The sequence below is a fragment of the Panthera onca genome, chromosome X (assembly GCF_046562875.1).
Source record: "Panthera onca isolate mPanOnc1 chromosome X, mPanOnc1 haplotype 2, whole genome shotgun sequence".
Lineage (NCBI taxonomy): Eukaryota > Metazoa > Chordata > Mammalia > Carnivora > Felidae > Panthera > Panthera onca.
This window is the reverse complement of record NC_138357.1, coordinates 15,937,949-15,954,267: the sequence shown is the minus strand read 5'-3', so window position 1 is coordinate 15,954,267 and position 16,319 is coordinate 15,937,949. Positions and strand designations below refer to the sequence as shown.

Here is a 16,319-nt window from a genome sequence, read left to right as displayed (position 1 = left end):
TCAGAGATATGTCTGGCAAAGGTGCAGCACATTTGTTAAGGTTACTGGTTTATTTATCTCCCCTGTCTCTATGGTGACTAAATCCGGGGCTGGGATTTAATGGACTTAATTTTGACCTCTTGTACATCTCCTAACTTTCCCAGCCTCCGAGATAGAAGGAATTCATTTTCACTGGAGGAGAGAAACTGCCTCACTTAGAGGAAGGGTCCTAACTGCACTCTCGGAAAGTGGAATTCCAGAGTCTGGGCTTCTTTCGGTCGTCTTCTATCAGAGTTCATATAGCACTTGGAGAGAAAGCTGGCAAGTCTTTTGCAGAAACACACACATGCACACCACATTACTGATGGCCCCAGGAAATCATTTTCTTTTCAGTGAAATAAAGTATTGTGTAGTTAATGTGAATGAACTGTCTATAAGAAATTCTTATGAGGGAGCCATTTGTAAGAATATTACATCAGTGGGAACACTGATTGGATATTGCACATTTTTTTTATTTTTAAAAAGTATCTTCGTCACAGGATTATAAGTTGGCACGCATATAAATGTCTAAACCATATTTCATATTTGAGCATATTAAGCTGTGCCATGGAGGTCATAATAAAGGTTGGGTTTGATGAGGATTCCCATGGAAAAAGCCAGATTGTGGCACTGAAATGGAAGTCTAGCTTTCCACCTGTACCCGCTGGATGTGAAATGAAGACATGGGCTACCTGATCTCTAAGGTAGCTCGAGTCAAACCATCTGGGACTTCAGTTGGTTCAAATGACCCTTTAAAACTTTTTATCCTCTTCCATATGCTGCTTTGAGACTTGGAAGGACACTCGGGTTTCAGAAAGTTTAATGATGTATCCAAAATCGAGTCCGAGTGCTTGACTTTATTTAAGGCTTGTGTATCCTGTGTTAGTTTTTCATGGAGAATTCACCTGTTGGCAAGTTCCTTCATCTTCTCTAGGGGCAGACTCATATATGTGAATTCTCTTTGAAACCACATCAGAGGAGGCGTTCTTGGGTGGCTCAGCTGGTTGAGGGTCCGACTCGATTCCAGCTCAGGTCATGATCTCACGGTTGTGGGATCAAGCCCCGGCATCGGGCTCTGCACTGGCAGCACGGAGCCTGCTTGCGATTCCCTCTCTCCCTCTCTCTCTCTGCCCCTCCCTCCCGTTCTGTCCCTCAAAATAAATAAATAAATTTTAAAACCAAAGCAAAGGAGCCCATCAGTGATTAACAAGCATCGCACAGAGGCCGAGGAGAGAGGGGGACATGAGTGCGGCTGCACCCTTATTCACCAGTGAAATAACAGGGTTCGTTTCTGTTATCAAGTTTGGCTCAAGTCAAATAGGAACTTGTGAATACGTAATGTTTTTATGAAGTTCTTGTAACGTCATAAAACTCTGTGGATATGGAAGTCGTTTTACGGCTTTCTCTATCATCACCTTGTCTATTAATAGGACAGAGACTTGAGAAGCCAACAGATGCTCGCCTGTAAAGAGATCCATCCTTGAGAGATGAATGTTGGATAGTCACTGAGTCCTGGGTTTGAAACTTACTAGATTCAAGTCACAGCTTCACAGTGGAATCGTGTCCGTTTTATCACGGTCCGTACAACAGGCACAGCTGAGGTCCCAGCTTTTGCAGACATCCAACCATGAAGGCTGAAGCCCTTGACAATGCTTTCGAGAAAGAGTAGCACCCGCATCCTCCTTATGATCATCGTCACCATCATTATCCTATCGTTATGGGAGAGCTGTGCTAATACTGGCCATAATTCATTTGATTTTTTTCTTTAATTGTTAATATCTGCATTTTGTTTAAACAACTCTAGGCATCAAATCAATTCAACTAAAAAGGATGAAATCTGCGAAATGTATTTAGAACAGCGGCCCCCTTCCCCTATCCTATCAGCCAGATCAGCTTCACACTTGATACAGATACAGCATCTCTCACTGAGAGGTTAAAGAAAAAAATCAAATACATTTCCGTACCACTTCTTCACCTACGTAGTAAAGCAGTGGCCCTTAGGTAGTTGGATGAGAATTTGTGGTCTTTGCGAGTCTGTCGACACCTCTCAAACCACGCGATACGCGTACGTGACGGGACCGTTTATATACGTTCTTCAGGACTATGAATTAGTAATTTACTTAAGACATCCCAAGTGTCTCTTTTCCAGAACCAGTGGAGATTTTTCTGTGGATTCTGGTGATGGGTTTGTGCACGTGGTTGTCGGCGTGTGTGTGCATGTGTGTGGTAGGGCATTCACAGTCAGTGGTGCCTTTTGCTCACTAAAGGGGTTCAGATGCTCACTGGTTGGAGAAGGTGAGTTCCACTCTTGGCTCGGGGCTCACGTGACAGGTTTGAACCCGGAGACAATACAACGTGTTCCGTCACTCTCAGCCCTTCCTTTAACGTTCCAAGCTGTGCCCTCTGTATCCTCAGTCCTTACAGATGTTCCACAGGCTCTTGGGCCAACTCCTTCGGTCCTCTCCAGGGTGTTTTCTGTTTTTATTACTGGGACAGTCGGAGGCACAGAGAGAGTCAAGCGTGTGGTTGGGGCCCCTGTCTTTTTTTTTTTTTTTTTTTTTTTTTTTTTTAAATTTTTTTTTCAACGTTTTTTATTTATTTTTGGGACAGAGAGAGACAGAGCATGAACGGGGGAGGGGCAGAGAGAGAGGGAGACACAGAATCGGAAACAGGCTCCAGGCTCCGAGCCATCAGCCCAGAGCCTGACGCGGGGCTCGAACTCACAGACCGCGAGATCGTGACCTGGCTGAAGTCGGACGCTTAACCGACTGCGCCACCCAGGCGCCCCGGGGCCCCTGTCTTAAACTGGACAGTAGTTCCCCGTTACCTGTGCTTTCGCGTTCTGGGGTTTCTGTCACTGGTCAGCCATGGTCTGGAAGCGGGTGGTCCTCCCGGTGTAGCGTCAAGATCAGAAGCCGCCTGATGCTGCGTCACAGTGCCTGCGTCATTCACCTCCCTGCGCCTCATCACGTAGGCATTTTACCTCACATCATCGTTGCGAGAAGGAAGAGCGCGTACACTAAGATATTGTGGGAGAGAGAGAGAGAGACCACACTCACATAACCTTCTAACAGGACGTTGTTATACTGGGTCTATTCTGCTAGTAGTTACTGTTGCTCATCTCCTGCGCCTGACCTATACGTTAAACTTTATCATAGGTGTGTGTGTAGAGGAAAAACCATAGTCTCTTGCAGGGTTCGGTGCTATCTGTGGCTTCAGGCATCTGCTGGGGGTCTTGGGACAGACCTGCGGGGGGAAACAGACCTGTGGGGGAGGGGGCACGACCGCACTCTGCTTCCGCCGGGAAACTGGAACCTGTTTCGGAGCGGGAATACCGATGTTTTCTGTGACGTCCTCCACATCGGTTACTAGTTAGTGGCAGCGGCTTTGCAAGCATTTACTAGAGAAACAGTTCATTGAACGAGAGGCATTTTATGAATTGGAAACCACAGATAGCATTACTGTGGTATTACCCAGGACTATCTGAGGATCTTTATCTGACTCCCTGTTCCTCTAACACCGGTGTTCCTGACATCATTGGAGCATATTCTTGAACACAACAGGCCCTCCCGCCTCATTGCGGTACGGCATCGTGGTTTTGTAAGCATTGCATTATGCACGTTTCAGATAGGCAGAAAAGTTGAAGTTATGCAGTCAGTACTCACATCCCCACCACCCAGGTTCTACACTTAAACATTTCACCGCGTTTGCCGCATCACGTATCCGTCCGTGCGTTAGTCTACCTTCATTTTTGGATGCATTTCAAAGTAAACCGCCAGCATCCGTATACGTCACCCCCCCAAACACTTGAGTGTGCACATCCTTCTGTGGTTTCAATTTTGACATTCTTAGAGCTGTTTTCAGATTTTTAAGGTTCTCGCATTTGTTTTGATGATGCCTAAGAAGAGATGGTAAGTTGAATGTGAAATGAGCTCCCTTCTCAGACTCTGGGGTGTTTGGTTTTCTAACTACAGCAAGCGTACAAACACGCACACATCACCGTCCTCTCTCCCCCATGTTACACGGTCACCCCACGTGTATTGTTGAGATTTGGAAGGCCAGCCAAGGACACAGAGTTGAGGGTCTTATTTATTTGAGGAAAACTGGCGAATTGGGGTTGAGGCTAGGAGGGCAAAAGGTTAGAGCTACGTGTGGTAAGGGATGTGGAAAGCGGTTCAGAACCAGGAGGTTATGAGTGTGCTACCACTTACCCAAGGTCTGGGGAAGGTTTAGTGGCTGTTTATATTACCCAGGGGGAGGGGAGAGAGGGTCATAGATTTAATAAACACTAACAGTACAAATGCAGGGTCCTTCCATTTTTTTTTTCTTTTTCCAAGATTTTAATTTTAAGTAATCTCTGCACTCAATGTGGGGCTCAAACTCATGACCCCGAGATCAAGAGTCATGCGCCCCACCCACTGAGCCAGCCAGGTGGCCCATGGGTCCTTCCATTCTAATGGTTTTTCCATTATATTGTGGGGAACCCTAGAATTCATAAAAATGTTGCAGAGCCTTCAACATTTGAATTAGGTTTTTCAGAGTGTGTTGAACTACTTGAGAAACTGACAAAAACCAATGGACACACTCCACTGTGTTTTGTGGTCAATTGTAACACACTGGACAACACTTAGTGATTGACTTGGAAATAAGTAAAGGTTATTAATGTCAACTCAAAATAAAATTTTGGATGACACCTATCTGTCATCCATCAAAGCCAGGGTAATATTCCTGTTATGGGAATAAAGACAAAAGGTCTTCAGCAAGACCGTTCCACTAAACCCATGGTGTTAAGGTATCAGCCTGAGAAAGCTGAAGTTACAGTTTGGTTTTCAGTTACCGTGAGCGCTTAGCCATCTGTTATATTTAGATTTTTTTTTTCTGGTACCTTTAGGAATCTGGAAACAGATGAGTATATGCTTTCCACTCGAAACTGCCATAAAAGGGGAAAGGTAGTTCAGGGGTTGGAGGCTGGCTCCTAGGGTCATCTCTCAGTTGGGGCCATGTCAATGGACTAGGGAACCTTCTAAAAGGTCTCTCTCTTGGCCCATAGCTCACACTGCTCACCCGAAGTCTGAAGACATATGTGGGCAATATTGCAGTTCGTTAGGAGATTTTTCGGGACTTCTTTGATTATGCCTGAGAAGCTTTACAATGGCTTTGGCAGATCTCTTTCAGATGGAGGCCGCGGTTCCTCACTTTCGTTCTGGATTGTACCACATTCTGTGTTCAGAGTCTAAAATGCCTTTTGGAAGCCAGCACCTGCTTGTGTGTGGCTTCAGTTTGTGTTTTAAAATGTTTGCTTAGCTATATTTTATTTTCCCCCAACATCTTATGATGAAGATTGTTAAAGTGGAAATGATTCCGTGGGGGAACACCTGTATACCCGTCATCTAGAGTCCGTCATTAACATGTTATTTACCGTATCTGTTTGATCACCAGATCTACCCATCTCTCTATCCATAATTCCATATTATTTTTGGATGCATTTCAAACTAAATGCAGTAGATTTCACCAGTTAGGTAGCTTTATATATTTTACGCACTCGGAGTCTGGCTTTTTGAGCACCACACAAATGTGCAGGAATTGGCATAGAGTCCTATGCAAAATGTAAAATAAATGCTCAGTTTTACTGGGGGGAAAAATTTGGAAGCCTTATTTTAAAAGTAACAGATTTTCTGGAATTCTGGCATGGAGTTGGAAAAGAATACTGGTGTATTTTTAAATCTGAACTTACTCGTGACTCAGACGATGCTGACCCCTAATAAGGGGGGCGGGGGGTATCCTTGTAGGTTTTGTTTTCAGTTGTTGAGACAGGAGCCAAATAACTTCCACTTCTCATGGAGAGGCAGGCTCATCTTTAGAAGTGTTATATAAACAGCAAGTGTTGGTCACTCCAACAAAATCTATTTTATTTGGAAAGCAGGGAGGAGCAGTTAACTGAGGACCAAATTGGTCTCTGCTGGATCCGATCCCGAACCGTGGTGTCAAGGTGTTAAGTGCAAATTATTAAAAAAAAAAAAAAAAAAAAAAAAAGACACCCTCGTTACAATTGGAACAGCGAGAGCGGGATGGAGGTGAAAGAGGTTAGTGCATGGCTTTTGACCCTCGTTGTACGGAAAGCGCTCTCTACCTTCTTGCAAAGCTGTGTTGTTGTTCCCTTCCTTCTCAATCCCCAGAATCATGTGCAAACACTCTCCCTTGGCCCAGGGGGTTGGCTGGGTATATTTCCTTCTGGAAGTCTTCACTTGTACTCTTGAGTTAGCTGGCAGATCCCTTAAAAGCCTTTCCAAGCAGCTTCTCCCCTTCCCCAGAGGGTAGAAGCAGGTCTCTGCCGTGTTCCCCATCTCCAACCTTCCAAGAGAACGTACTACGGAAGACCAAAGAGTGAGGGCAGACGTCTTTGGGAAAGGGAGTAGGTGTGGGATGTGGGGTGAACCGGGTGGTTACATTTTAAATGTGTCCACAGAACACGACGACAACAAAATTCTGGAACACAACGACGTTACGCACAGGGAGTTGTAGAAACTTTACCAGCCTCCTCAGATAGACGCGCTACCCTTTCAACCCCATAAAAAGTCCTCGGCACCCTCGAACTGTGTGTACTTTGGTCCTAGAAGAGACCGTTGGGTCGCAGAGGTCTTGATTCCTCTCTACCGCCGACTTGCTCTTTGATCTCAGAATGTGACTGGCCTGTTCCGTGACGGTGGCATAAGCACCAATAATACAGCTGATTAACTGCCTGTGGTCTGATAGGGCAGGTGAAAACTGTATCTGGCTTCCGTTACAACTCAAGTGGTTGAGTTATTTCACTAACATTTAGGTATTACCATCAATCAGATTTAATTTTTGAAAAGAGGTGTTTTGCGTACACGAATACTTTATATTCCATAGCCTGTATGTCTGGCACCGCCCGTAACTAAGTATTTCCGTCGGTCCGCTTAGAAGATTCGTTCTCTCCCTGCAACACGTATGTTTAAAACACACAGAAATTGATTAGACTGTGTACTTATTGTTGGCAGGAAGGTGGACAGTTGTCTAGATTTATGGTCAGGACAGGTGACAGGACTTGCGTTTCTATTCTTAGTTTGACCTCGCCCCCCTCTCTTAAGGCGAGACACTTAATCTTTTTTAATGTCTCAGTTTATCCGTCTGGAACACCTGTAGCCTTCTTTCATGAAGATGGTACCTGGTTTATGTCTTGATGGCATTTGAGGATGTGCCACAGAACGTGGCAGGGGGGTTCAAATGACTGTGTAGAAACTATGTGAATGTCGAACGATGATCTTGACAAATTACTAATTACTACATTTAGAAAGTTACAGCTCTGGAGGGAATTGATATTTGATATTGTTGTCCTGTGTGTTCTAAGTTACCATCATAACAGTAGGAAAATAAACCCTGTCTTGGCTATGTTACAAAGGGATTAACTCACTTCTTCAAGTTGTTACTAAATCTCCAGCCCTTCCCACAACAGAAATAAAAAGTGCTCCTTGTTTTCTTTAGTTTTTCTGGGATAGAAGTCTTCAAACTACTCTTGGCTTCAGGTTTTCTTCTGTTGGGTGTTTTCCAAACTATTCTCTTTGTGGAGACTGAAGGGTAAACTGTCAGTTAACTTAAAGCAACTAAAATTGCCCTCTACCCGTGTGCAGAGGAGTATGCTTTTGATTTGTAGATCAAAGCGAAGAACCAAGAGTATGTGGGGCTTGCCTATTATACATTTGTCCCCAGCTCCTTGTGTCTCTGCAGAGAAATAGTAATGAAATACAAGAGGATTAAAGACCTAGACCCTAAGTAAAAGCGAAAGACCCATATGACTGTTTCTAAATTCTCTCTCCTGGAACGTGTGGGCTGATGAGAGAGAGAATCCCCGTCATGGAGGTTGTCCGTCTTTTGCCAATGATCCGCTCCTAGATTTTATGGTGCATGATAAATGGGCATATGTTTTTTGTGAAAATCGTGGGGTGTGAGTCATGCGAAGACTTGAAAAACGAGGACACCCTACCTGCTTCGGTACAAAGCCTGATATATGTATGTATTTTTCTCTTCTTTTAGAAATCTTTATTTTGATATTACTTTTCAGTTCATACAGTACCTGGGCACATGTGACTTAATGTAGTTCCTAAAACAATCTGACAAGGAAAGCAGGGCAGGTATTAATGTCCCCATTGTATCGACGGGGAAGGAAAATGAACCAACAGAGCCCGGGACTCTTCGCTGGCATTTCTGACTCCATGTCTATTGCTCGTTCCTTGAGTTACGAAACAACAAAGTCGTCAAAACATTCCTGGTCTTTGCATTAAATGAAAGCTTACAATTAATTTTTTTTTGTTTAATTTTTTTTAACATTGATTTATTATTGAGAGACAGAGACAGGCCGTGAGCAGGGGAGGGGCAGAGAGAGAGGGAGACACAGAATCCGAAGCAGGCTCCAGGCTCTGAGCTGTCAGCACAGAGCCCGACGCGGGACTTGAACTCACGAACCGCGAGATCATGACCTGACCCGATGTCAGACGCTTAACCGACTGAGCCACCCAGGCGCCCCAAGCTTACAGTTAATTTAACTTGTATAGTGTTTTCTCCATTTTGACAAAGTTAGGTCATAATTGGCTTTGAACTTGCTAAGCTCCTGAACTAATCTCTTCTCTGCTCGCTTCCTTGTCCACTGTGATCATTTATGTAGGCTTCAGCATTTATTTGTGAGGTTAAATGAGTAGACAGTTTGAAGTGAATTAAAATTAATGTGGTTTTGCGATATTTATAACGCTGCTGGTTTGCCACACTGAATCGCCACAACACTGTGATGGGGATCTCTGTTTTAACGTCGAACAAAAACAGCTGGTAGCCATACTTCCCATTCGATTTGCATATATGACGCCGAATTATAAACATCAGCCCCTTTTCCTGAAATCCAAAGAGTTGACTTTTGAAGTGTCTGCCGTGAGATGGGAGTGCGGTGCTGGTGACCTTTCTTTTTCTCGTTAGTCCATAGAAGCAGGGAGGTGCGATCTAAGTTGGTAAGTCAGTGATGAATAGAACACGAGCCACCTGGCCTCGGTTAGTTACGTGACCTCGGAAAAACCAGTGCCCATTTCAGAAAAGACCGACTTCTGAGACCGCAGATGACCAGCTACTCTTCTGCTGTCAAAAAGAAACACTCACAGGGTTAATGGACAACCCTGACACAGACAGAGTCGAGAAACCCCTAGCAGGTTTCTGTAAGGAAGGAAGATGGTGTTTTGTTTTCCCGGCAGGCCGTTTGAAGGTCAGACCTATGACTCAGAGCCGGGCACTTTGGTGGTGGCATGCATCAGTGACCTGTTGCCAGTCTAAGATCATCCAGCAGGGCTTGTGCCCAGGGCTTGTGCCCCTCCATTATAACCTCTAGCCAAGGCGCCACCTTTCGTCTTCAAAAATAGATAAAAAGGAGCACAGGAACATCTGAAAATCAGATACCATGTGGACCTTGCAGCTTTTCAGCCTGCAGACTCGACGAACACTAAGTGCCTCCTTAATGTTGGGGCGTAGATCGTCCCTCGCCGCCAGTCTGTCACGGCGCGGCGCCGTGTGAACCTATATGCACGTCGTCCGGATAAGTGTCTTACTCAGTTTCTTGTTTTGTAATTAATCGCGAGGCATTGTGGTTTGGTGCAAGGAGCACTAGACTTGGAATCAAAAGCCACTTCCTCCCTGGGTGGCTCATTGATGGAGGGTAGCCTTAGCATAGTTGGCACGGGATTTCCACGTGGTCTGCTCTCTGCCTGGACAAAACAAATGTGCCATTTCAGTGAGCTTTGGTGGGTGCTTGCCTGGGCCGCTTGAGATCCCTTCGTCCCTTTCCTTTTCCTCTCTCCCTTCTCCTGGGAGTCACGACTCTTTCATGCATCTGACCCTGCTGCCTGTCAGAGGAAGGCAATCTGATTAAATTAACTTACGGCTTTTACTAGTTGGTTCATTCCCTGGTTTTGAACTTTGCATATTTCTCACAGCGTTGTTTGTAATAACAGACTGGAAACAAATGTCTGTCGATAAGGGACTGATTAAGAAAATTGTAGTGCATCGGGGGGCGCCTGGGTGGCTCAGTCAGTTAAGCATCTGACTTCGGCTCAGGTCATGATCTCGCGGTTCGTGAGTTTGGGCCCTGCATCGGGCTCTGTGCTGACAGCTCAGAGCCTGGAGCCTGCTTCGGATTCTGTGTCTCCCTCTCTCTCTGCCCTTCCCCTGCTTGCTCGCTCCCTCTGTCTCTCTCAAAAATAAACATTAAAAAAAATTACATATAAAAAAATTGTGGTATATCTACACAGTTGAATACCATATACGTCATAAAAGTGGATGCTCTTTCGGCACTAACAGGCAGAATTCGCTAAAATACACAGAATAGAAAAGGCAAAGTATAGGAGAGTACGTGTAGCACGTCACCATCATGTTTTTAAAAAGGGAGAAAGAAAAAATATATACAGCTACATATTTTTCATATGCCCAGTGTCTCTGGAACCATAAGAAGACACTGGGATCATTGGTAACTAATGGAGAAGGGAAGTGCATGTTTGGGGACAGGCAGGAGAGGAAGACTTTTCAGTAAGTAATCTTTTGTACCTTTAGAAAAAAACATTTTAATATTCTTTCAATGTTCATTTATTTTTGAGAGAGAGACAGAGTGGGGGGGGGGGGGGGAGGGCCAGAGAGAGAGGAAGACGCAGAATCTGAAGCAGGTTCCAGGCTCTGAGCTGTCAGCACAGAGCCGGATGCGGGGCTCAAAGCCACAAACCACGAAATCATGACCTGAGCCGAAGTCGGACGCTTAACTGACTGAGCCACCCAGGCACCCCAAAAACATTTTAATATTCAAAAAATAAAAGAAATCCATACACAAAAAAGAATGTTCAATAGTAGCATCATTCATAATGGCTAAAACGAAGAAACAGCTCGTGTCCGTCAGCAGGTGAGTGAACAAACACGGGGTGTATCCGTACGATGGAATACTGTTGGGCAGTAAAATACAATGAAGTGCTGATTTATGCTACAGCATGGATGAAACTTGAAAACATGAGGCTTAATGAAAGAGGCCAGACACAAAAGATCACACATATTGTATGATCCCCTTTATACAGAAGTGTCCAGAATGGGCAGACCCACAGACAGAAAGTAGATTAGTGGTTGCCGGGAGCCTGGAGGAAAGGGAGGGTCTAGGGAGTGACCGCTGACGGCCACAGGGTGTCTTTCTTTGTGAAGAAAATGTTATGGAATCAGATGAGAGTGATGATTGCTCAACTTGATGCATATGCTAAAAATCACTGGAGTGTGCGCTTTGAAAGGGTAAATTTTATGGCGTGTTAAGTTGTGTCTTAATACATAAAATGAAAAAACAACTCGGAGTCAGGAACATGGAAACATGTTTTAAGAATCACTGTGAACACAGAAAACAATAACCTTACGTTTTCACCCATGAAATGTTTCCATTGGAAGATAGTTTACATAGGCTCACCGACAACACCAGAGTCCTTCATACCCTCTTAGCTACTTCCACAAACACGCGCCAGCGATCTTCCCATTTTATCGGGGGATACTCTTAACCCAAAAGAAGGAAGCCTGGGTTGATAGAATGTTCAGTATGTGCGATTGAGATGCCGTGGCTGTGGGCCTTTCCCAGTCCATGGCACTGGGAGAGACGGGTATGGTGGGTTTGGCCAGAGCCTCAGAGAATCCTTTGGACCGGCCCTTTCTCTCCTTGGAACTGGCCCCAGAGGGACCCCTGCCCCGGCACTGCCTGCCTACTCCCGGGAGCTGCCCCCATTCCCTTTCTTTTGTTTTCCTGGGTTGAGCTGAGTCACAGGGTTTCAGGAGCCCTTCCTGAAAGGAGGGAGACCGGTGGGCCTGACGGACAGACACAGTTCCTCTTCCAGGACTGCGTCACTGGCACATCGCAGGTGCCGTGGCCCCGTGAGCTGTCATCCAGCAGGACGGTTACCACCGTAGCATCCGGCCTGTCCGTGGGCTGGTCAGGTGACTGTTCTGTCAGTTCTCCCAACTCGGGTGCTTTAACCCGAATTCATCTAGGTGGACGTGGGGGGATGACCACAGTGTGCTTTTGGGCAGCAGTGGGATAGACGATGCAGCTTTCAGTTGTGCCGCCCCTGAGACCTGACGCCTTCCTGTGCTTCACTTAAGTCCAGTGTCCCCACAGGCAGTCTTCCCTCACGTCAGCTGCTGAGCCCTTCCTCTGCATGGCCTAGAAAGAGAGCTCTTTGAGATCCACGTCCTTGGCATTCATTCAGAATTAACTCACGTCAGGGGCGCCTCAGTGGCTCAGTTGGTTAAGCGTCCGACTTCTGCTCAGATCATGATCTCACGGTGCGTGGGTTGGAGCCCCGCGTCGGGCTCTGTGCTGACTGTTTGGAGCCTGGAGCCTGCTTCGGATTCTGTGTCTCCCTCTCTTCCCGCCCCTCCCCTGCTCGCACTCTGTCTCTCTCTCTCTCAAAAATAAGAAACATTAGAGATAGTCGCTAAATTCTTAGTGTAGTCTAATGCTTAACCAACATGTAAAAACAACTCCCGTCATACATACAGAAGTAACCTACGCTCTGGCCAGAGCTACTGTTTCTGATGCTATAGGTAGTCTCTTTTCGTCGGTAGCCTTCTTGGGCCAAGTTGAGATCAGAGAGGCGGTCCACGGGTGGCCTGTCTCATTAAGGGCTTTCACCCAAGCAAGCCTTCATTTGTTGTGTTGGAAAGTGTAATCATCCGTTGGGCTCACTGGGACCTTACTTGGTAGGAGGGATGTAGGAAAACTCCTTTCTCACCCCAAGTCTGAGCAGGTGACCTACACCTAGTGGGTCTTTTATTTTCACTAGAGGATCAAGAGAGCAGCCTTGTCTTTCCAAGGTGTCCCATCACCTGTCCCTAAACCGTCTACATCCATGTAGGATGTACAGCCGTCTTCTGGGCTGTTGTGCCTGCCAGAGGCTGATTCCTCTGAGGCCCTGGGACATGTCAGATTGTCCTCCTGTTGACGCATCAGGCTCATAACCCTCACAGTTGGGCTGTTACCTGTTTTTCCCGTGTGCCCTGTGAACTGGTAAATTCGAAAAGAAATTTTTCTTTTGCAGGAGTCTGCTGCTTGGGAATCCTCATTTTTAAAGCATAATTGAATAAATAGCAAAATGTGCCCACTGGGTGCCAGCCACCGTTGTGCAAGGGTTTAGCGCTTTATTTCTCACAGCAGCCCTATAAACCTAGGCACTCCTGTTATCCCCATTCTGCAGATGAGCAAATTGAGTCACAGAGACGTAAGTAGAATTGGCTTGCACGCAACCAGTAAGTGGTGGAGACCGGATTCGATGTGAGACGCTCTGGCTCCAGGGCTCGGGCCCTTTGCCGCTACGGAATTCCCTTGAAACCGTATAAAATAGATCCACCCGTGTTAAACTCTGAGCACGCTCCACGTTGCTTGTCTTAGAACAGTGTTCGTTGTTCTGCCGATCGCCTATAAAATTAAGACTTGACTTTCTTCCACGGAAGCCCTCCAAGATGGCCAGGGGCCCGGTGGACGCCACTTTGTCTGAATTCCACCGAATGCAGCGGAGCAGTCGGCCGCCCATTCCACACCTGGGACGGGCCGGTCTTCCTTATACGCGGTACATATTTACGTGTGTGTTCTCTTCGACCGTCACGCTGCTTGAAAAAGAACAAGAAAGGTTGGGATTTGAGATAAATGTGATGTCCTCTTTCCGAGTGCGTGACCTTTGGTGGCTTCGGCCACTCTAGCTGCAGACTGCTTCTCGTGTTCTATTTGCTGGACTTCGTGTTCCTGTCATTCTATTCATGTACCCGCTGCCTGGCACGGCGCGCGTACTGCTTGACTTCCAGAGCTTTGGAACCGTTTGCTCGGGCTCCTTGAGCGTCAGCTGTTGTGGGAGGACCCTCTACCCCTCCATCAACCTGGACCTCCCCTGCCTTGCTCTGCGGCAGCTGCTGCGGCCCCACTGCCTCAGCTGAAGTAGATGGTATCTGAGGAGACTCTCGCCGTAGCAGGAGAGAATCTAGAGTGTTTTACCCTAGTGTTGAGGTCTGTGACCTGGACACCGAGCCTCTGCCTATTACTCTCTAAAGTCAAGGGACCATAGAGCACGGTCCCGACTTGTACGCTGCCGTGAGTCAAGAGCCGTCGCTGGAAGCAGCTTGATGTGGCACAAGGGACGGGACACTGGGGGTCCGGACACTCTGGTTCTAGATCTGGAGCTGCCGGTAATGCAGCGAAGCCGGTCATGTCCCGTCTCTGGGCTTTAGTCTTCCCGTCTATGAAATGGGGTGGCCGGGCCGCTTGGTACCTAAGGTCGTTTGCAACTCTGCGTGACGACAGATGGGAAAACTAAAGCAGTCTTTGTGAAGGTGGCATCGCGCGTGGACCCCACCCGTTCTCCTCTGTCCCCACTGTGCACGGGTGGACAACACAAGCTACTGGTTGGGGCGGTCACGTCATGGTAGGCCACCCACAAGATCACACTGGCCTTTACTCTGGTCTTCCTGTGGCGTTTTCACGGTATGACGCCCGTCCTTGCCAACAGAGTAGCTGTTCCCACAGAGAGCCATTCGCATTCGCGCTCTCAGACACGACTCCCTGGGGACCACCACCCTCCTGGTCTGCCTGTGAGTGTGTGCCTCGAATCTGGCTCGTGACACTGCTCAGGCAGACAAATGATGGCCCTCGGAGCAACTTGGCAGGTGGGGACCGAGCGAGGCTTTCACCTTAATGCCGTTTCAATCCTCCAGAACCCTGGATTGCCCCCTCTCGGTCAGTCAGCCTATCGCCTAACAAAATGGAGACTTCCTGAGTGACCCCCAGACCACTGCTTTGTCCCCTTCCTCCTGTGCCCCCACTGCCAGCCTGCGCCCCACTCAACAAGGGTTTCTGACCTTTGCCCTGAATTCCACGGCCGAGCAGGGGCATAATAAGGCAGGGTATTAATTACGGTCTTTTGGTAAATGGAGACAGATTATATGTTACGAGGTGAGATCCCCCATCAGGAAGCAGGGCTCACGAGGCATTATGATGATGCCTCTGGTCAAGGCAGTCGACCCGTTAACAGCCTTAAGAATAAAGACTAGGGTCATGGAATGTTTAGCCCTCGAACATCTATCAGAGGCTTGAAATGTCCATAACAGGTGGGCTTGGTGAATGCCAGGACTTAGCATGATTGAAAGGGTGTTTTGAGTCACGGCACATGGCAACATGGAAATAAAACAGATCTATCACAAGTGGATGGTAGAAATAGACTGGAAGAGAATTCTAACACCTAAAATATGACAAAGATTTATCCCTACTAGCTTCTCGGTTTCATGAAACATTTATTTTCCTCTGATTGGAGATTCTGCATTTTATTATATGTTTCCTTCTGAAACTCTTCCTGGTTTCTGTTTCTTTGTTCCTATCATTTTTTTCTTTATTTTCTCTTTTTTAAGTGCCATTTCAGTTTTTTTTTTTTTTAAATCTGAGATCACCATGGTGGCTTACTTTGAAAATCATTTGTTCAGCATTGTCCGCACTGGTGATTTCTGGTTAGAGGCTCAAAGATATCTATATATAGCATGTGACTGGGATCATTCCCCCATCTTGGTGAGAGTCTAGGAACAGTATAAGAGGGGGCAGACTTTGGGGACAGGAGACCTTTAAAACTATTCCTGGGGTGCCTGGCTGCCTTGCTCAGTGGACCATGTGACTCTTGATCTCAGGGTTGTGAGTTTGAGCCCCACGTTGGGTGTTGAGATTACTTAAAATCTTTAGGGGTGACTGGGTGGCTCAGTCGGTTAAACATCGGGCTTTGGCTCAGGTCCTGACCTCACGGTTCATGGGATCTGTGCTGACAGCGCAGGAGCCTGCTTGGGATTCTCTCTCCCTCTCTCTGTGCCCCTCCCCACTCTCTCCCTCTTTCTCTCTGTCAAAATAAGTAAACTTCTAAAAAAACAAAAGCCAATGGGGGCGCCTGGGTGGCTCAGTCGGTTGAGCGTCCGACTTTGGCTCGGGTCATGATCTCACGGTCCATGAGTTCGAGCCCCACGTCGGGCTCTGTGCTGTCAGCTCAGAGCCCGGAGCCTGCTTCGGGTTCTGTGTCTCCCTCTCTCTCTGCCCCTCCCCCACTCATGCTCTGTCTCTATCAAAAAATGAATAAACATTAAAATTTTTTTTTTAAAAAGCCAAAATCTTTAAGAAAATTTAAAAAACTATTCCTAATCACACAAGGACATTTTCCAAGATCCAATGGTAGAGGCCAAGGCACGTGTTTGAATTCTTAATCTAGGAGTATTAC

At 46.7% G+C, this 16,319-nt stretch overlaps 1 protein-coding gene across 1 annotated transcript in view; it reads left to right on the top strand.

Moving 5' to 3' along the window:
• The window catches only part of FHL1 (four and a half LIM domains 1), a 61,996-nt gene that overhangs the window by 29,207 nt on the left and 16,470 nt on the right, over positions 1–16,319 (top strand). The gene's annotated exons all lie outside the window — the stretch shown is intronic.